Below are 18,474 nucleotides of genomic sequence, written 5' to 3'. Positions count from 1 at the left end.
TTCTACATGAATACAAACAAATTCAACATTATCATCAACTTCATGCCAATATAATCTTTGTTTACAAAATATCAACTATATTTCTACTTTATCACAATGTCACCATATAAAGTAGTGCATATAAACCTCTAAACTATTGCATTATCACCATATAAACTAGTGCATTATATAATAATAACAATAACATATATTTAAGAATTATAAAACAATAACATTTATTTGAGAATTATATAACAATAACATATAAACTAGTGCATTATCACCATCAACAAGCATACTTCAAAAACCAACACAATAAAGTAATTAAAACAATTAAATATTACCTTAATTAATTGTGGATGACCTAGAAGAGCAGTGATTTGAGGTTTTTTGACCTACATTTTAATAAACATATAAGAACATCAATAAAATCCTAATTTTCGAATTAAAACTCACAAAAATTGAAAAAAAAAATTACCTTTGTGCAATCTAGGGTGTCACAAACATAATTTGAAGTGCTAAATTGGAAGAGAAAAGCAAGAATTGAAGGATTCAAATTAGTTTAATGTAGTTTTGTAAGACGGAAATGTCGAAAACTTTTAGAGCTTGTGTTTCTAAAATTTGGGGGAATGAGGAAGAAAGGGCAGCTTCTGTATTTAGCTTCGAGCTGGTTCACAGTTAGTAACTGCAAACAGACATTCTAGTCAAAAAAATTCAAACGTTTAGTTCACAGTTACTAAGTGCAAACAACCACTTCTTTTTTTTTATTATTAACAGGTATGTTCGCAGTTACTAACTGTGAACATGTATCGACCCTATGACTTGGAAATTTCACGCTTATAAATGGAATTAGGTTTGAAGGTATCTTATTACATGCTTTTTTTTTGGATGAAATCACTTATCTATTTCAAATTTTCTTGAACTTTTTCCTCCTCAAAACAGTTGTAAGAAGTGAGTAACGGATCCAAAAGGAAAAAAGAATTTTACCTTTAATAAATTTAACAACCATAAAAAGAGGGTTTATAGAAAATATGAAAGATCATTTGAAAACTATATAAAAGAAAGGTTGGTAAACCAATAGATGAAAACATTTTACAAAGGTTTCAATGATTTATTATTCCATGATTGTAATATTTGTTTATTTATCTGTTTAATAACATAGCATAGAATTGAGACAATTATAATTCTTATTACTTCTTAGATATTTGTTAAAGTCACGATCTCACACCCCTAACACTTGAATAATAAAACACATTCGTATAAGGAATTAAACCTAATGTTGCATTAAGTTTAATAACATCACTAAGAACAATCAAATTCAATAATATAAGATTTTACTAGTTGATTCTATTATTTTTCTATAATTAATTATCTTAATGTCGTCATTTATATAATTAACAATACCCAATTGACTAGTTATGGAAAAATGGGAAATGGTAAACATTTTGCTTTTGTATTTTGATCTCAAAGGACAACCTACAATAATAACAATAATAATAATAATAATAATAATAATAATAATAATAATAATAATAATAATAATAATAATTTTTTCAAAAATAATACTCCCTCCATTTCTTAAAGAAGTTCTCACTTTTCATTTTAGGGTATTTCATTTGTTGTTCATATAAGAAATTTTTCCATTTACATTAAAAATTTCGACTAAAATAAATTTACTCATCCTTATTGTAATATTTTAATAATGCTTATGGTCCCCACATATTTTGTACTAATTTCATTTTAACATTTTTATGTTCTCTATGGTCCACACATGTTTCCTACTAACTTTCTAAAAACATTTTTTTATTAGTTGTGATCCCCATATTTTTTTCCACTAACTTTATTTTGTTATTTTTAAAATATTTATGGTTCCCACTTTTTCTCTATCAAACTTATTATTCAATAAAATAATATATTTATTATCTAAAAGATTCTATTTTTCTTAATTCCCGTGAACATTCCTTATGGGAACTTCATTAAGGAACGGATGGAGTAATAATAATGAAGGCATATCACAAGCTTTTCATGATTATTATACAGACTTACTTGGAACTAGTTTGATGAATAGACAACAGTTAAATATGCAAACTATTCATGCTGGTCCTATTCTTGATGCAGACTCTTGGTCCCTGATTGATCTCAGTTTCTCCTCTGCCAAGATAAAAGAGGTTATTTGGCTTATTGATGACAACAAGGCCGATGGTTTCAAAATCAAATTTTATAAAGTTGTTTGGCCTATTGTTAGTCATGATGTGCTTAATGCTATCTAAGGGTTTTTTTAGCCATTGGAAAACTCTTGAAGGGTTGGAATAACACTGCTATAACACTTATTCCCAAAGTCCCTTGTCCCTCAAAGCCAGGGGACTATAGACCGATCTTTGTGTTGTCACACTCTTTATAAGTGCATATCCAAATTCATTTGTTTTAGGCTGAACAGGTTCTCGATGTGATTATCAACCACACACAAGGTGCTTTTGTGGCAGGAAGATTGATTGGCCACAATATCTTTCTTTGCCAAGATATTGTGAAGCACTATTCGAGGAAAGGTTCCACCCTAGTTGCCTAATCAAGGTTGATTTAAGGAAGGCGTATGACACTATGGACTGGTCGTTCGTGCGTGATATGTTGATAGTTCTTAATTTTCCTCCACAGTTTATTAGAGTCATCATGGTCTGCATCAACTCCTCCCACTGTTCTTTCATACTGAATGGCTCCCCTTCCAAAAAAATCAAATCCAGGATAGGGTTACGACAAGGTGATCTGATGTCCCCCCTTTTTTTTGTGATTGGTATGTAATATCTCTCTTGAACACTTTCGAGGATAGGATCTCACGAGGACTTTAAATTTCACCCTAGATGTCCGACCGAGGCTCAATTACTTGTACTTTACAGATGAGTCCTTTGCTGCTTCTTCTGGTCTGTGTGCAAACTTGGACAAATCTACCATTTACCTAGCTGGCCTTACAGCAGCTCTGAAAACCATGATTGCTCAGGAGGTCCATCTTCCCCTTGGCTCACTTCCCTTTTGGTATCTGGATATTCATCTTACATCTAGGAGGATCTCTACTACAAACTGTGACGTCTTGATAGACAAGATGACTTCTAGAATCTGGTCCTGGTGTTCCAAGAACCTGTCTTATGCAGCTCGTGTTCAACTCATTACATCAGTCCTCAAGAGTATTTGTAACAGGAGCAGCAATCTCGATACATAATTAACATTTAATAATAATGTTTAATACCAGAATATTGCGGAAGTCTCAAAATGTCGAACTGTTAAAAACTTTAAATCATAAAAATTGAAACTGTTTAAAACAAAAGTAAATATTACATCTGATAAGAAATATTGTTTGCTAAAAATAGAAAAAATACATCATCATCAAGTCATCAATATAGATACAAAAAGCAGCTACGTTCTCGATAAATAGTAATTGCTGCGGTCTGGATCGGAACCTAAACTAAATCCTGTAAAATGCTGCCATCCTTGATACAGATGAGAGCCGATTGAATCGGCCAGCGCTTAACGTCGAGCATAACTTCCTATCCAGCTCAAAATACGAAAATTATATGCTACATTTACAAAATAATAATTTAAGCACGAACTTAAAATTAATTAACATCGCCGTATACTTTTACCATATTCTTTTTTTGTTCCATACTTTTAAGTCATTAAGATACCATTCTCAATCCTGACAGAAGTACGTTACTGCCACTTATACAATTCGGTAATCTTAACACATAAGTAAGTTCATTTGGTTAATACTCATAACCGTACCATGCATCATAACATCAACACTAATCAAGTTTATCACTAATCAACAAGCACATCAATATGACACCTAATATATGTAAGGGTCTGGTTAGGTGAGGACTGTAGTCCTAAACCCTAACTGTGGTGGGAGTTGTCACCCCTCTAATACATTTTATGCTCAAGCTCTATAGGATAGGTAGCTAACCCCCTGTCTTACACCGCATTTTACGTGCCAGCCAACACGGGCGCTGGGATTTTACATGCCGGTCCATGGTTCGACACTACCTTACTATCAAGGTCATTCAATCAATATTCATTCACACAAGTACATCACATTTTTATTACTACAATTTGACATTGACTTTGACTTTGACCAACTTAGGTGATAACCTCTTTTATTTAATAAAATTCTAAATCATAACGTAAAATTAACCTTTATGTCTTTATACATTCATTATTAAATTTTTACATTTTAAATTTTATTTATAACTTTATTTTAATAGCTCGCTAAATTCACACTAATAACTTAATATTCTATCAATAGTCTCCAGATTAATATTTTCCACAAGTAGCTACTAAAATCTATCCCTCTTTAAATAAGTTCCCAAAATCAACATTTTCAACTTTACAATAAATAAAACTTTATTCTCTTCAAAAAAAAATCAAATATTCTAATTAAAATTCAAGTTAAAATTGCATCATTTGGATAAGTTTTCAAAATTCTACAAGTTCACCAAAAATCAATATTTCAAGTTTAGAAAAATAAGTAAACTTATTAGGTTTGCAAAAATCAACAATCTAGTTGTAAAACAAATAAAACTTATGATTTCATAAAAATCAATATTTCTTGTTTAAAAAACAAGTCAAACTTATAATTTTCATAAAAGTCAATATTTCTAATTATAAAACAAGTAAAACTTGTAATTTCACAAAATCAATATATCACACATAGTTTGAGTGGCAAGTTTACTAAAAAGTACTTTTACATCATTTTACATAAATTTTCGTCAAATCGTTAGCAAATAAAATAGTTTGTACTAAATAGTGATTAAAAGTTACTTTTATTATGAAATCTCATGTATTCAAGAAAAACACTTCAATATTTAATAACTTATAAAAATATCTCAAAAATATCTTTTTAAATTGTTATCTTATTAGTATGACAAAAATAGTTGTAATAATTTAAAATAGTAAATCAAACTCTTTTTGTTTTTATTATTATATGATAGTGGTCGAATGGCCTATGAGTGTTTTGGGCCCTTTTCACATAAAAAGAATGAGTTAATTTAACTTATCATACTAAATCCTAGATTTAAATAATTAATATATCCACTTACAAAAATAAAAACTTTGCGCAATAACATGGAAATTTACTATAATTTTAAGGATAAACTTAAATCTCAAAATAAAGTATAATAACAATATTCTTAATATAATCATACTTAGTAAAATACGTTCATAAAATAACTTACTACCTTATAAACTAGTTTCAAGGCTAACATAAACATATTAATAAAAATTCTAACATAAAAAAAGTAATAACATTCCTAATGTAACACTTAACTCATAAACATACTAGCACTAGTTTATAACATAAGTCATACTTAATATCACTAGAATATAATTTTGCACCCAACTTCCTAAACTTGTTCAAAGATTATTAAATTAACATACTAAAAATACTTTTAGTATAAACATACTTAATATAATCTTGATCATAATTTCATTAAACTAACTTCCTATTAAATACATATCAACATATTTCATACTTTGCATATTATAAAGTAAATATAATGTAAAATTCCACAAAAAGAGTAGGGTAAGAAGTTATACCATATTAACACCAAGGATTGATTAGTACTTAGTACTAATTCGAAAAATAATAAGAAATAAGACCCTCCAAGATAGATGATAATGCTTCAAAGATAATTAATCCAAACTCCCAAAATAATGATGATCTTCTAAGCTCCCAAAATAATTAAATCCAAACTCCAAAAATAATAACACATTAAGTACCCAAAGTAATAACCCAACAATGCTTTATAATGATGATGATTTAGCTAAATAAAGAGTGTTCTAAGCTCCATCTTCTTGAATTTCTTCAACTAATAATAAAGGTATTAAGGTAGTAAGATTTAAATGAAGTGAAAATATAAGAAAGAATGTTAGAAAGATTTAATGATGGTGGTGTAAGTGATCTCATGACTAAGGGGGGTATTTATAATGGGTTTGGACAATTTTGTAGTTCATTAGATTGTATGATAAAGTATTTTAGGAATATAGAAGAAGGTTAACTTGTGTAAGTGATTTAGAGTGTGTAAATGAACGTGTAAGAGTTAGAGTGTGTAAGTGAATATGTATGAGTTTGGAGTGTAGAAGAAGGTTAGCTTGTGTAAGGAAATGATGATAACTTGTGCAAGTGATGAACATCATGGGTTACTATAGAAAGGATTTTTGGTTAATCAAATTTTTTTTTCTAGTATGTACAAGTAAATATACTTTAAAATAATGGGTAAATTTGATAGTGAAAATATGTAGTTTACTTAGAAAATTTAGCTTAAACTATACTTAAAGTTAATAATAAAAATACGACTCATTTTTATATACAAAATAATTAAATCAAAGTTATAAGCTAAGGTTAAAATAATAAGTAGTAATGTTAGTTTAAGGAAGAAAGTTAAAACGTAACGTTTTACAAAATCGTGAATATAATAATAAAATTTTACTTTTCGTACTATAAAATCATAAAATAATATTTTAGTGCTTATAAAAAGATTTTAAACAAAATAATATTTTTTTTAAGTTTAATATTTGAAAGAAATTACAAAATCAGAAAAGGTTTAGAAATTAAAGATGGTTTGAAATGGATAACCAAAGGATTAGGGATTTGAATTGAAAATTCAGAATAATTAATCGGAAGATTATAATTAAAAATTTTGAGTCTGTTACAGTATTAGCTCTGTTCATTCTGCCGAAGAATGTAATTAAGAAGGTAAATCTCATATGCCGCTCTTACCTATGGCATGCTACGGAGAACAATCATTCCTCAGGTAACATAGGTTGGAAGCATATCTGCTGTCCGGAAAAAAAAATGGCTTGAGTGTAAGAAACATTGAAATTTGGAATCTAGTGGCAGTGGGAAAATTAATGTTCACAGTATGTCCGAATCTCTATGGGTTCGCTGGGTTCATGGAGTATATACAAAGGGTGCTAACTTGCTTGTTTTTAATCCTCCCCAACAGCAAGTTGAGTCCTAAGAAAGATCTGTAGTACTAGAAACAAATTGGTTAAGTGGATACAAAGCAGCAACTATAGCTTGAAAGAGGTCTACAAAGAGTATTTTGATCTGATTCCTAGAGTTTCGTGGAGCTCCTTTGTCTGGAACAAGGCTTCTATACCTAAATCTCGCTTTGTTCTTTGGCTTGCCATACAGGACAAACTTAAGACCAAGCACAAACTCTTTCAAATAGGGATTATTGTTGACAACCTTTGCCCCATTTGTGGAGATGCCACGGAAACAGTATAGCACATCTTCTTTTAGTGTACCTTTAGCTCTAAATGTATTGATGGCCTGAAATCTTGGCTAGGCGCCCATATTCAGACATGTTCTCTGAATGTTATTACAAAGAGAAGATGAAAGGTTTCCCGACTTCAGAGGAAAGTTATTATATCCTGCATTTGTAGCCTGTGTTACCATATATAGAAAGTTAGAAAAGAAGTCGTTTGGCATCACTATGTTAGACTTGTTCATTAGGTGATGCACCTTGTCAAGTATGAAATCAAGCATAAGATCTCAGCTCTTTACCCTCAGGAGGATCCTTCTAATAGTTGGATAGGGGTATAACTTACTAACTTGTATTTATCTTTACTTGGAGGGTTTCTCTCCCGCTTTGCATATAAAGAGTGATGGGGTGCAACCCTTCTTAGAAGGTAGGTGCCCCTTCATACTAATGCAGTATATAAGGTAGGAGTTGTTTCCCCTCTTTTTGTTTTGTATTGTCTTTGTTTTTTGTGAAATGAAATTCTTAATTTCCAAAAAAATTTATAATAACAATAATAATAACCACCACAAAATATTGGGGTATTACAGATTAAATAGACTCATTCAGAATTTTCTATAATTGTAGTTTATGTTAAATGATTTGAATATAATTGGAACTCCCAAAGAGTTTGAGCTAATGCAAAACATTCCCAGTTACAAAGAGATTAATAGATCTTAGCAAATTAATCAAAACATAACTGTTGAGATCAATAGTGTAAAATAAGTGTAGTCATGCATAGTCTCAACGGAGACTAGGGGAGTCTCAATCGTAACTATCGAACTTCAACTGAATCATCTTTGAGTCTCGCCCAAGACTCAACACACCGAAAACCATTGTATTTCACGATCTTTAATCTCAATCAAATCGGCCAACACTCTCGCACGACACTCCAATGCCCCAAAATTTATGTCTTTTCCAAATACTAGTCTCAACTGAGACTAATGTTAGCCTCGTTTAAGACCTCGTTGCTAATAAAATCTCTTCAATGATTCTACTTGTTTCTCCCTTTGTTCCAAACCTAGTTCAAGTCACCAAACATCAACTATCAACATCATATAGAGCTATATGGACTATGGTAAAACAAGATCTCTCTCGGTATCGGTAGACAAGAGCTTAAAACACTGGTTGTCTACAATTTAAGATTCATGATATGCTTTTTTTCTTCCGAAGTGAATAGTACTAATGGCACTATCCACTTTATGAACAGGATAAGATATTTTATAAGGTGAATAAAAGTAAGAATGACGTTGTAAAAAGAAGAAAAGAGAAAATGCATAGAAAGTAATAGAAAATTTTGTACCTTTGCCATTTTTCGTTAGAGAAAATTAGTTATTGAATCAACAACTTATCCAAATAGGGAAGCCAATATAGGGGGAGGAATGGATCCCCCTCAAGGGAGAAAATTAACATCTTTGGATATTTTAATTTAAATGAGTGAGGTTTGTTACATCTATGATAACTTCGTGGCAGACTCATTGAATCTTGGTGTCTCTTAGGAGTGCCTTTTCTAATTGATTTGAATAGGTTTCCTTAAATAACTTTGATGTACTTTTTGTACGGACCAGTTAGATAGGCATAGACTCCATACTAGTTATTATTTAAGAATGTGTCCATTCAAGGTCCTAGTGATCATAGATTGTCATACGGAGGATTTGTATATTTAGAAACCATACCATATTATCTCAGTTCTGAAGCTGAAATCATATTTAAGGGAGGCATGACTATTCTATGTGCGTTTATCTCATATTAGAGGTGTTTAACAAAGTGTGCCGGAGTTGAGAAAAATTGTATTCGTATCGATATTGAATTCTGTAATGTGTTTCCATATGATATCTCAAGAGGAGTTGAAGGTTTAGTTGTAGCAGTTATTCTTGTGGATTTATATTGGGGTATTTTATTTGTGATGTTTATTTAATGAAGTTCAAATTTTAATTTCCATTTTTTAAAATATGTTTATTTAATATTGAGTTGAGGTTTGACTAATAAGGGAAGAGGAGAAAGCAATGAGAATAAAACTTAATATCTTATTTGAGAAAATGATATATGCTTCAACTGAAATTAGACTCAATTGTATGTTTATTGAATTTGGTTATGCTACATAGTTAGTAAACATTTGACTTACTAACCTAATGAGCACTTAATTTGAAATGAGTATGATGGGATAATTAAATGTCTTCCTTAGTTTGCAAATTAAACAAACAGCTAATAGAATCTTTATTCATCAACAAAAATATATAAAAGAACTTCTTAAGAAATACGGTCTAAATAATGCTAAAACTAACCACATACCCAAGGCTAAAAGGTTAGATTAGATGAAGATTCAAATGGTATTGATGTTGATCAAACTATGTATCGAGGCATGATTGGTTCTTTATTATATGTAACTGCAAGTAGACCCGATATTGCTTTTAGTGTTGGTTTATGTGCTAGATTTCAATCAAACCCCAAGAATCACATCATACAGCAGTGAAAAGAATTCTGAGATATTTGAAGGGAACAGATGACTTGTCCCTATTTTATCTTAAAAGTGATGTCTATGATTTGAAAGGTTATAGTGATGTAGATTATGCAGGTGATCTTGTAAACAGAAAAAGCACTTCAGGTATGGTACAATTTCTTGGCTCTTGTTTAGTATTTTGGTGTTCCAAAAAACAGAACAATGTTCATTATCCACTGCGAAAGCAGAATATGTGGCAGCAGTAGCATGCTGTTCCTAACTGCTTTGGATAAAACAAAAGCTAAGAGATTTTGGTATTAAGTTTGAATGTGTTCCTATTTATTGTGATAATACTAGTGCCATATGCATATCTAAAGATCCAGCGCATCATTCTAGAGTTAAACATATACATATAAGACATCATTTTCTTAAGGATAATGTAGAAAATAAAAATATAATTGTTAAGCATGTTTACTAATGAGCTAATAGCAGACATCATGACTAAACCACTTCCAAGGGAACAACATGAAAAGATGAGGTTAGAACTTGGCATGATTAAGCTACACTAAAGTTTATAACAAGCATACTCCTCAAGGAAAAATGAATATCGGAAGGTTGACTCATCCCTAAAAACCTTGGTTAAGAAGTTAACCATTAAAAGGTTCATGTATGCAGTTATTTAGAGTACGTACTATGTTTGCTTTCTTGAATGCATGTTTTAATTTATCAAACCATAGCAGCATTTGTTTTAAGAAGATAGTCCTCGTAAAAAAAAACAAAAAAAAAGGGGAACATCTTCATCTATTTTCTCAGAGTTTATTATCTACATTATTATCATGTATTGATGGTCAACAAAACATAAATGAGGGTCGGATCAAAAATCGTTATTAACTACTCATTCCATGAACCTAGCCTCTCAAACACATTGTTCACACATGCACAATTAAATAACGTGTAATGCAACCCTTCATTAATCGTCCTTTCATCATCAATATAACCCCTCACCCTCACGTCACAACATCTCACATCATCACTCTTACTTTACCAACTCTCAAATCGTCGATTTCCCTCATTCACTCTCACTTCTTCTTTTTCACATTCACAATCACCATGAAAACTTCAAAATCAACATCAAGTAAAAAGGCGAACAAGAGAACAGCAAAATCCTCTCAACCGAAACCTCTCAATGTAGTCCATCCCTCACCATTAATCACCGCTCCACCATCTACCTCCAAAGAACCACAAAACTCCGACACACCAAGCCTATCTACGATGCATGCTGGAACCAAATGGCCTAACGACACTCCAAAAGGCAACTCATCATCCAAACCAACAAAGAGAGCCAAGCAAGTTGATCCTAATAGCGTTGAAGAAATCTCCAAAGAAATGTCAGTTGGGTTCGAGCTTGACAAATATTAGTATGATTCCACACCCTTTCCTCAACTACATGTTATTTTGCAAAATCAATGTTGGGAAACATTAATGTCTGATTTTTGCTGTAACCCTATTTATCCAAATCTGATGCGTGAATTCATTTTTAATTTTTCAATTGATAATGGGGTATGTTCAAGTATAGTTAAGGAGATCAAAATCGAGTTCAATAGTTTGATGTTAGGTGAATGGTTTGGTGTACCAGCAGTAGGTTTTGACACGTACTATGTTGGGTCAAAGATTGTCTTTTCTGGAATTACTGAGAAAACGGTTCATAAGTTTTTGGGAATCAATGAGAAGAAGGGGAGGATCAGTCACAACTCATTGTCTCCCCTCCACAAATTGCTTTATAATATTGCTTGTCGTTTTATCTTACCCCGTAATTCAAAGCGAAGTGAGGTAAATCTTCGCGACGCTACACTGATTTATTATTTAGCTAATCATATAAAAATCAATTTTCCTTCGTTAATGATTTCCCATCTGTCTGATTGCATTGAAAAGAAATATCTTGTTGGTTATGGAGGGTTGTTAACTTGGATTTTAGAAAATTTGGAGTACCTCTTGATGGCTTGCAGTTCCCCATGAGTCCCAACAATAAAATTGGTGCAAAATGTTTGAATAATTTGCATCTAAAATTGAATGATAACAAGATTCTTGAGGATGCCAATGAGGAGGTTGACTCTGACAAGGATGAGGAGGAAAAGAAGAATGAAAATGAGAATAAGGATCAGGAGACTGTTCCCACTACCACTCATAAGGAGGCAGAAGCTGGTTCCCAAAGGGAACAGGGGGAAGCTGTAAGGGAAGAGGAAGTCTCTAAGGAAGAAGAGGTTGAGGCACTGGATATTAATGATGATGATGATGACAGTGATGAGGAGGTTCGAATGCCAGTTAAGAAGAAGCATGTTGTGACCCCAAGCAAAAGTCGTAGGCTTGCTTCCAAAGGAAAACGTTCGGTTGTTAGTTTGGATGATGACTCTTCCTCTCACACTACACTTGAACCTCAAACAACTACACCTCTCTCACCAAAACCAGCCACATCACCCACACACCATATTCCATCACCTCCAACTTCACCTATTCTTGCCACACCACCACCACACACCTCACCTGGTTTAGGTTTTGCTGAATTCACTAACAAATCCTCTATTCCCACAGCTCCAACAGATCCTGTTCTCTCCCAGCTGAAAGATTTGCAATCCCAGCTCTTTGCTTTTCAAGAGGAGGTTCGTGTCTCCCTTGCATCTATCACTGATCAGCTTACTCTGATAGAAGCCTGCCTAGGAGCCAAGCTCGATACAGTGGAAGTGCAGACCGAATTCATAAACGAAGAAGAGCATGATTCTTAACTCCTCTCCTCTTTACTCTTGCTGACCAATCATTCAATCAATCAATTAAACATTTATTTTCGTTTCAATGTACCAAAATGGGTACAATGTCTGTATCTTGATACTATTTTAAACATGGTTGCTCACTTTCTTTTGGTTTGTGACTTTAATACATTGCATAATTAGATTGCTTAAATTAGTATTTGCTTTTTATTACTGCTACTGCCTGCTTATTCTTTTAATTGCTATTCTTAGGATTTATTCTTCAATATATTTACATTTTACTTGAAATATATGTTCTGATGAAAAATCCTTGATTATATGCTCTGATATGTTTACTAATTTGGTACTCAGTATTACTATTACTCTGGTACTCAGTACCAATGTGATAATGTTCTAATTATGCTTAGGTTAAGTATCTTAGTAAGCTATGTTATTTTATTTTAGATTTATTAAAGACTTAAGCAATAAACTTCTTCTAATGCTCTGATCATGCTTATGTTATTTTTAAATGATTCTAAATATTAGAGTAATCTGTTTTGTTATATGCCTTGTAAATTATATTGTAACAAGTTGATTTACTAAGTTATGTAGAGTAGCTTTAATCTCTGGCATGCACCATGATATTTGTTTTACTCTATTTTGTTTAAGTTTGTTTAAAAGTTTGTCATCATCAAAAGGGGGAATTGGTTGGCACTTTTAGGTTTTGATGATGACTACACTTTATATAAACAAATGTATTTTTAGAGATTGTATGCAGGTCGATATCCGGTCTTGTTAAGGATCGTTGATAGTGCCTATGACTTAGTCTATGAACGTGGACTCGTCAAAAGAATCCAAAGAAGTTAGATAAGGTATATCGCTTAGGATGTCAAATGTAGACAGGAGGTCTACTGTTCCCAAGTTTGATGATCTAACGTTACTGGAAAATAGAAACAGTGCATTGTTCCCAGACTGGAGTCTGGAGAAGATACGTCTGCTGGAAAATTCTAATTAAGTTATTTTCTGATTTTTTAGTTGATGTATTAGTTAAAATTAATTTGTTGCATTATTTAATAATTAAGTTAATTGGAAAAATAATTTTTTTTTAAATCACCTAAAATATAACCGTGTGATTTTCTAAATATGGAATATTTCTTTCCTTATTTTTCTCCTTTTAAAAAGGCTTTTATTTTGGATCTAATTTAAGTAAGTAACTAATCTACCTATTATTAGAAAAAGGGAAACTGTAGCTTTGCTTAAGCACCAAGCTTCCACTTATTTCTCCTTATTTATGAGAAAAGGTACAAGTGTTAAACGTGGGTTTTGACCTTGTAATTCATGTTCCATATTATTTTCCTATTTTTACGGATAAGGGAATAATGGGTAGTTACTTCCTTTTATTAGCTAAATTAACTCTATAAATAGAGGACTTGTTTGTTCCTCGAAAATTGCTGCATATAAGCCATAAAAATTCATACGAGAGATTGATAAAATTAACAAGAAATATTTTGTTCAAAAATTGCCAATTAATTTATATTATTTTCTTGTGCAACTCTTTAATTTTATCTTTAGAGAATTTATCCTTGTAAAGGGTTTTTGAGATAATTGTTGTAACTAGACTTGGGTAAGTCTAGGGGAGAATTAGAAAGCTTCTAGTGAAGCTAGAGAAGAGAATAGCTTTGAGTAAAGCTAAGAGAGAAGCTTCGAGTGAAGCAAGAGAAAGAGAAAGAGAAGTTGGCCTAGTTAGAGAAGCTTCGAGTGAAGCAAGTTGTTTATGTAATTGTAACGAATTACCTAAAACATATTGGAGAGTTTTGAAATCTCGAGGGATCGTGGTTTTTCCTTCTATTTAGGCCTAGAAGGTTTCCACGTAAAATTGTGTTGTCTCTTTTACTTTTTCGCACTAAGTTTAAGTTTTAATTCTTCAATCTAATTCCGCAAAAACAGGGCTAAAATACTTAAACTTATTAAAACAATAATTCAACCCCCCCCTCTTGTTGTCGTTCCCATCTCTAACACTGTCAACATTATCATTGATGATAATTCATGTGCATAAGGACATAGCTATACAACGATACTAAATTATATAAATCTTTGTGTCTTTTCGCGCACTTTAATCTTTTTATTGATGTTTTTTTTGTGGTGTTTTTGAAATATAGAAATCAACCTATAATAATGAATATCAAGTATGGGTGTTTGAAAAATGGTTATTGGATGTTGGCTTTTTAGTTGGCTTTTTTGACCAATTTGAAGTGTTGATTTTTTGTTTGTTTGCTTATAAGCTAGCTCGATCTATCAATTGTTCTAGGAGATGTTTGGTAAAATTATGTATTGATTTTTGGTTGTTTATTGAAGGAAAATTGGGTCAATAAGCTAACAAGCCAATGAAAAATGTCAACCAATTAACTCTTTTATTTTAGCTTAATAACCTAAAAAGCAGTCTACACAATTTTTTTGTCTTTTGACCAACCAAAAAGGCAAAAGGTAGACGTCATCATGATGAAAGTTTGGAGTTTTGTTATCAATTCAATGGTAAAAAGATATATGACATCATCACGGGTGTCGGTTATGCTAATACAATCAATGGTATCAAACTTATCACTATTTCAAAGCCACACCAGATCTAAGGACCCCCTTCGGAAGAGGCTGTATCAATCAGCGAGGTGATCAATAGAATGCTTTAGTGTTAGATTTCCTTTATAATGATTGTGGTTTTTTCTATTTGGAAATTTGTTTGATTAAATAGTTATGTATATGATTGATTGTTACTCTGTTGTAGATGTCGGATGACATTTTTATCAATGAATTGTAAGTTCCTTTAAAAAAAAAAGTCAACCTAAAAGTTATTTACCAAAAATCCCACTTAATTATTTATTGGGACAAGTGATAGGCAAATTTCTAAACACATATTTGGCTTATTTTGCTAATAATTTTGGAGGTAATATGAGGTATTTAGTCCAATTGTGAGCTTGATTATAAAAGATTTCAGTTAAAGTACTCTACAAGCTTCATTTAATTCTTTTGTATTTTTACTGATTTTTGAAGTGAATTGAACGAAAAATTATAAAATGCTTAAGGGAAGAAGCGTAAATACAATTAAATAGAGAGTTTTTATATGTTTGGCAAAGAAGAGAAGCAAAAAGAGTTTGGTAGAGTTATTTTGGTTGGAATGAAGAAGATTGTCAAGCCAACTGTATAATTAAGTTGTCAATCGAGATATATATTATGCACAATAAACTATTAATTGTTAATTTTTTATTAGATAAAATATGAATTACAAGCCAAAAATAATTAATTCAAATAAGGTTTTAGCTGTTTGGCAAATCAATAAGAGTTTTGAATGAAATATATTAGGATTAAGGAAAAAGTCTTAGGCAAAGCATTATAGTGAGTCTCTAATTTTTAAGTCTTGCGTAAAAACTCTTAGTCGATCTAAGGGTTTTTAAACAATAAATCAACAACTATTACATGTTTTAATTTTATAGAGATTTATTTTTAAATGATATAAAAAATAAATATGAAATGAGTTTAGGGATAAAGAGTAAATTATAGAATATTTTGTATGAGTCTAAATATAAAAATGAATAAAAATTAGTGAAAAATGTTGAATATAAAAAATGGTGACTGATTGAGACTTGAATTAAAAGAGAAACCTTGGAAATTAGTTTCTGTATGTTTCTGAATTGTATAATACAAAACAATATTCATTTTGCTTCAAAATGGTGGTGTAGAATAAGCAAAATTGACTCTATTTTGTTATGGTCTGTCCAATTTATATTATATATTTTGGTAATGGCATATTGATTTTTTTCATCTTATCTATTTTTCCTCTTTATCTTAATCACTCTTTTGTATTATTTATTTGCAGAACCAGTTCTTAGCATATTTCGGATAGCCGACTGTCTAGGGCCTCAAAAAGTAAACGACCTCAAATAATAAATGATACTACTCAGGCCCGATTTCGAGCAACAATTTTTAAGTGATTTGTTTGTAAATTTTTTTTATAGTTAAAGTAATTTTAGAATATAAATGTTACAATATATTTTGTCATCAATTATTTTTCTTGAAATGGAAAAATTTTATCTTTAAATACAATGAAGGGACTTATTTTAATAGACATAATAAAAATAAATAAGGTCTCCAAAATTTTTGTTCTCCCCCTTATTTATTTGTATTTTATCTAATTCACCAACAACAACATAATTTTTACTTCGTAAATATTGTATCCCAAAGAAGAGTGTGCTCTCAGCTGATCATCTAAGCATCATCAATCAAATACACTATAAAATCAAAAATGAAGTATTTGATGGTCTATCTTATTCTTTATACTAAATTACTAACGAATTGCCATTGATAGATATTTGTCAACGACATATATAGGAGGAAGATTAAAAAAAATAATAATAAAAAAAGGGGCTTAAAAGGCTATCACTATCATGAAAATTGTGATTGCATTAATTTACGCTAGAAATTGGAAATTGTGATGAAAATATACAAGTAGTAGTAGTTCTATATTTTTAATTCTAAATTCTAAATTCTAAATTCTAAATTCACGACCAAGTCGTCATTGCCTTCGTTTTTAGGTGGCGTTTTCAACTCCAAATTGTCATCCCCTTTTGACCATATTCTCCATATTAATAAAAAGACCAGTACTTATATATTTCTTGGATCCTTTATTTCTAGTAGACCTGGGAAAATTTGATCCGACTCGAAAATAAATCCGGGACCCGACCCGACAAAACCCGAACCCGACCGACCCGAAAGCGACTTAATCCGAAACATGACCGACCCGATAATTACCCGACCGAAAATGACCCGACCGGAAACCGACCCGTTTTGACAGATTTAATATCAATTTTTAGAGTAATTTCAATGTTAGAATTCATTTCAAATAAAATTTTAGTTTTCAAAGTATCTCAACATATTGAGTATATCACTTGAACCCTAAAACTAAAACTCATCAATAGATCTCAAAAAACACGTATTTAACGTCTTTTTAGCCATCGTAATTATTTTTCTTTAAAAACAGGACGTTATAATCATCTTAATTGAATACATGTATCTTGTTAAATCAGTCAAATGAGTTTTTAATTCTTCTACATTTCAGTAAGCAAATCAATATAATTTATACGAACGTTTCGCACGTTTGAATGAGCTTTTCAAAAAACGAATGTCGCTACCCTAAATTATAAAACAAGACCAAACAAGAGGTAATTTATGCTTGTCCCACATCGACTTAGAAGAAGAGGTAATTAGTAATGACTAGCTATAAACAAGACCAAACAAGTGGTAATTTATGCTTGTCCCACATCGACTTAGAAGAAGAGGTAATTAGTAATGACTAGCTATAAACAAGACCAAACAGCCTTGGGGCATATTTAAAAGGGTCAATTGGCTAATTATGCCATGTTTACCCTTTGATTATTTAATATCCTAATTTAGACTAAATATTTCCAATATTTTAAAACATTTATTTTTTTACTTATAATATCCACTTTTGTTATTTAATATCTTATTTACATCATTTAAAGATGTTTAAATTAAAATATTCAAATTTTGTATTTGGACTTTTTATATCGTCTATCTCATATTTCATACAAAAATTACTAAATTATCTATCAACACTTTCTAGTTCCTATTATAATGGGCATGTATAATATAAGTCCATTATCCTACAGATTATTGTGGAATGCTTTTATAATTTCAAATACTTATACATTTAATTAAATAACTAAAAGAAGTTTTTTTTTTAAACCTTTTCCAGATATAGAAGGATACTAGATAATAAGATTTTACTCACTATACCTTCAAATCAATCTATACAACACTTCTAATTGGCCCATATAAATAACACACTAGTGGGATTGCGTTCTTTCACCTAGGCGATGTGGGACAATGAGAAAAACAGAATTCATCTTGATTCTTGAATTAGTTGGCCATACATAAAAGGAACGAGCATGCATCAGAACTCAATGACCCAATAAAGCTACATAGATGTATAAGTGATGTAAATTTTTGGGGTTAAAAA

The sequence above is a fragment of the Amaranthus tricolor genome, chromosome 2 (genome assembly GCF_026212465.1).
Source record: "Amaranthus tricolor cultivar Red isolate AtriRed21 chromosome 2, ASM2621246v1, whole genome shotgun sequence".
Classification (NCBI taxonomy): domain Eukaryota; kingdom Viridiplantae; phylum Streptophyta; class Magnoliopsida; order Caryophyllales; family Amaranthaceae; genus Amaranthus; species Amaranthus tricolor.
The sequence above is the reverse complement of the archived record's forward strand: the minus strand, read 5'-3'. Positions refer to the sequence as shown.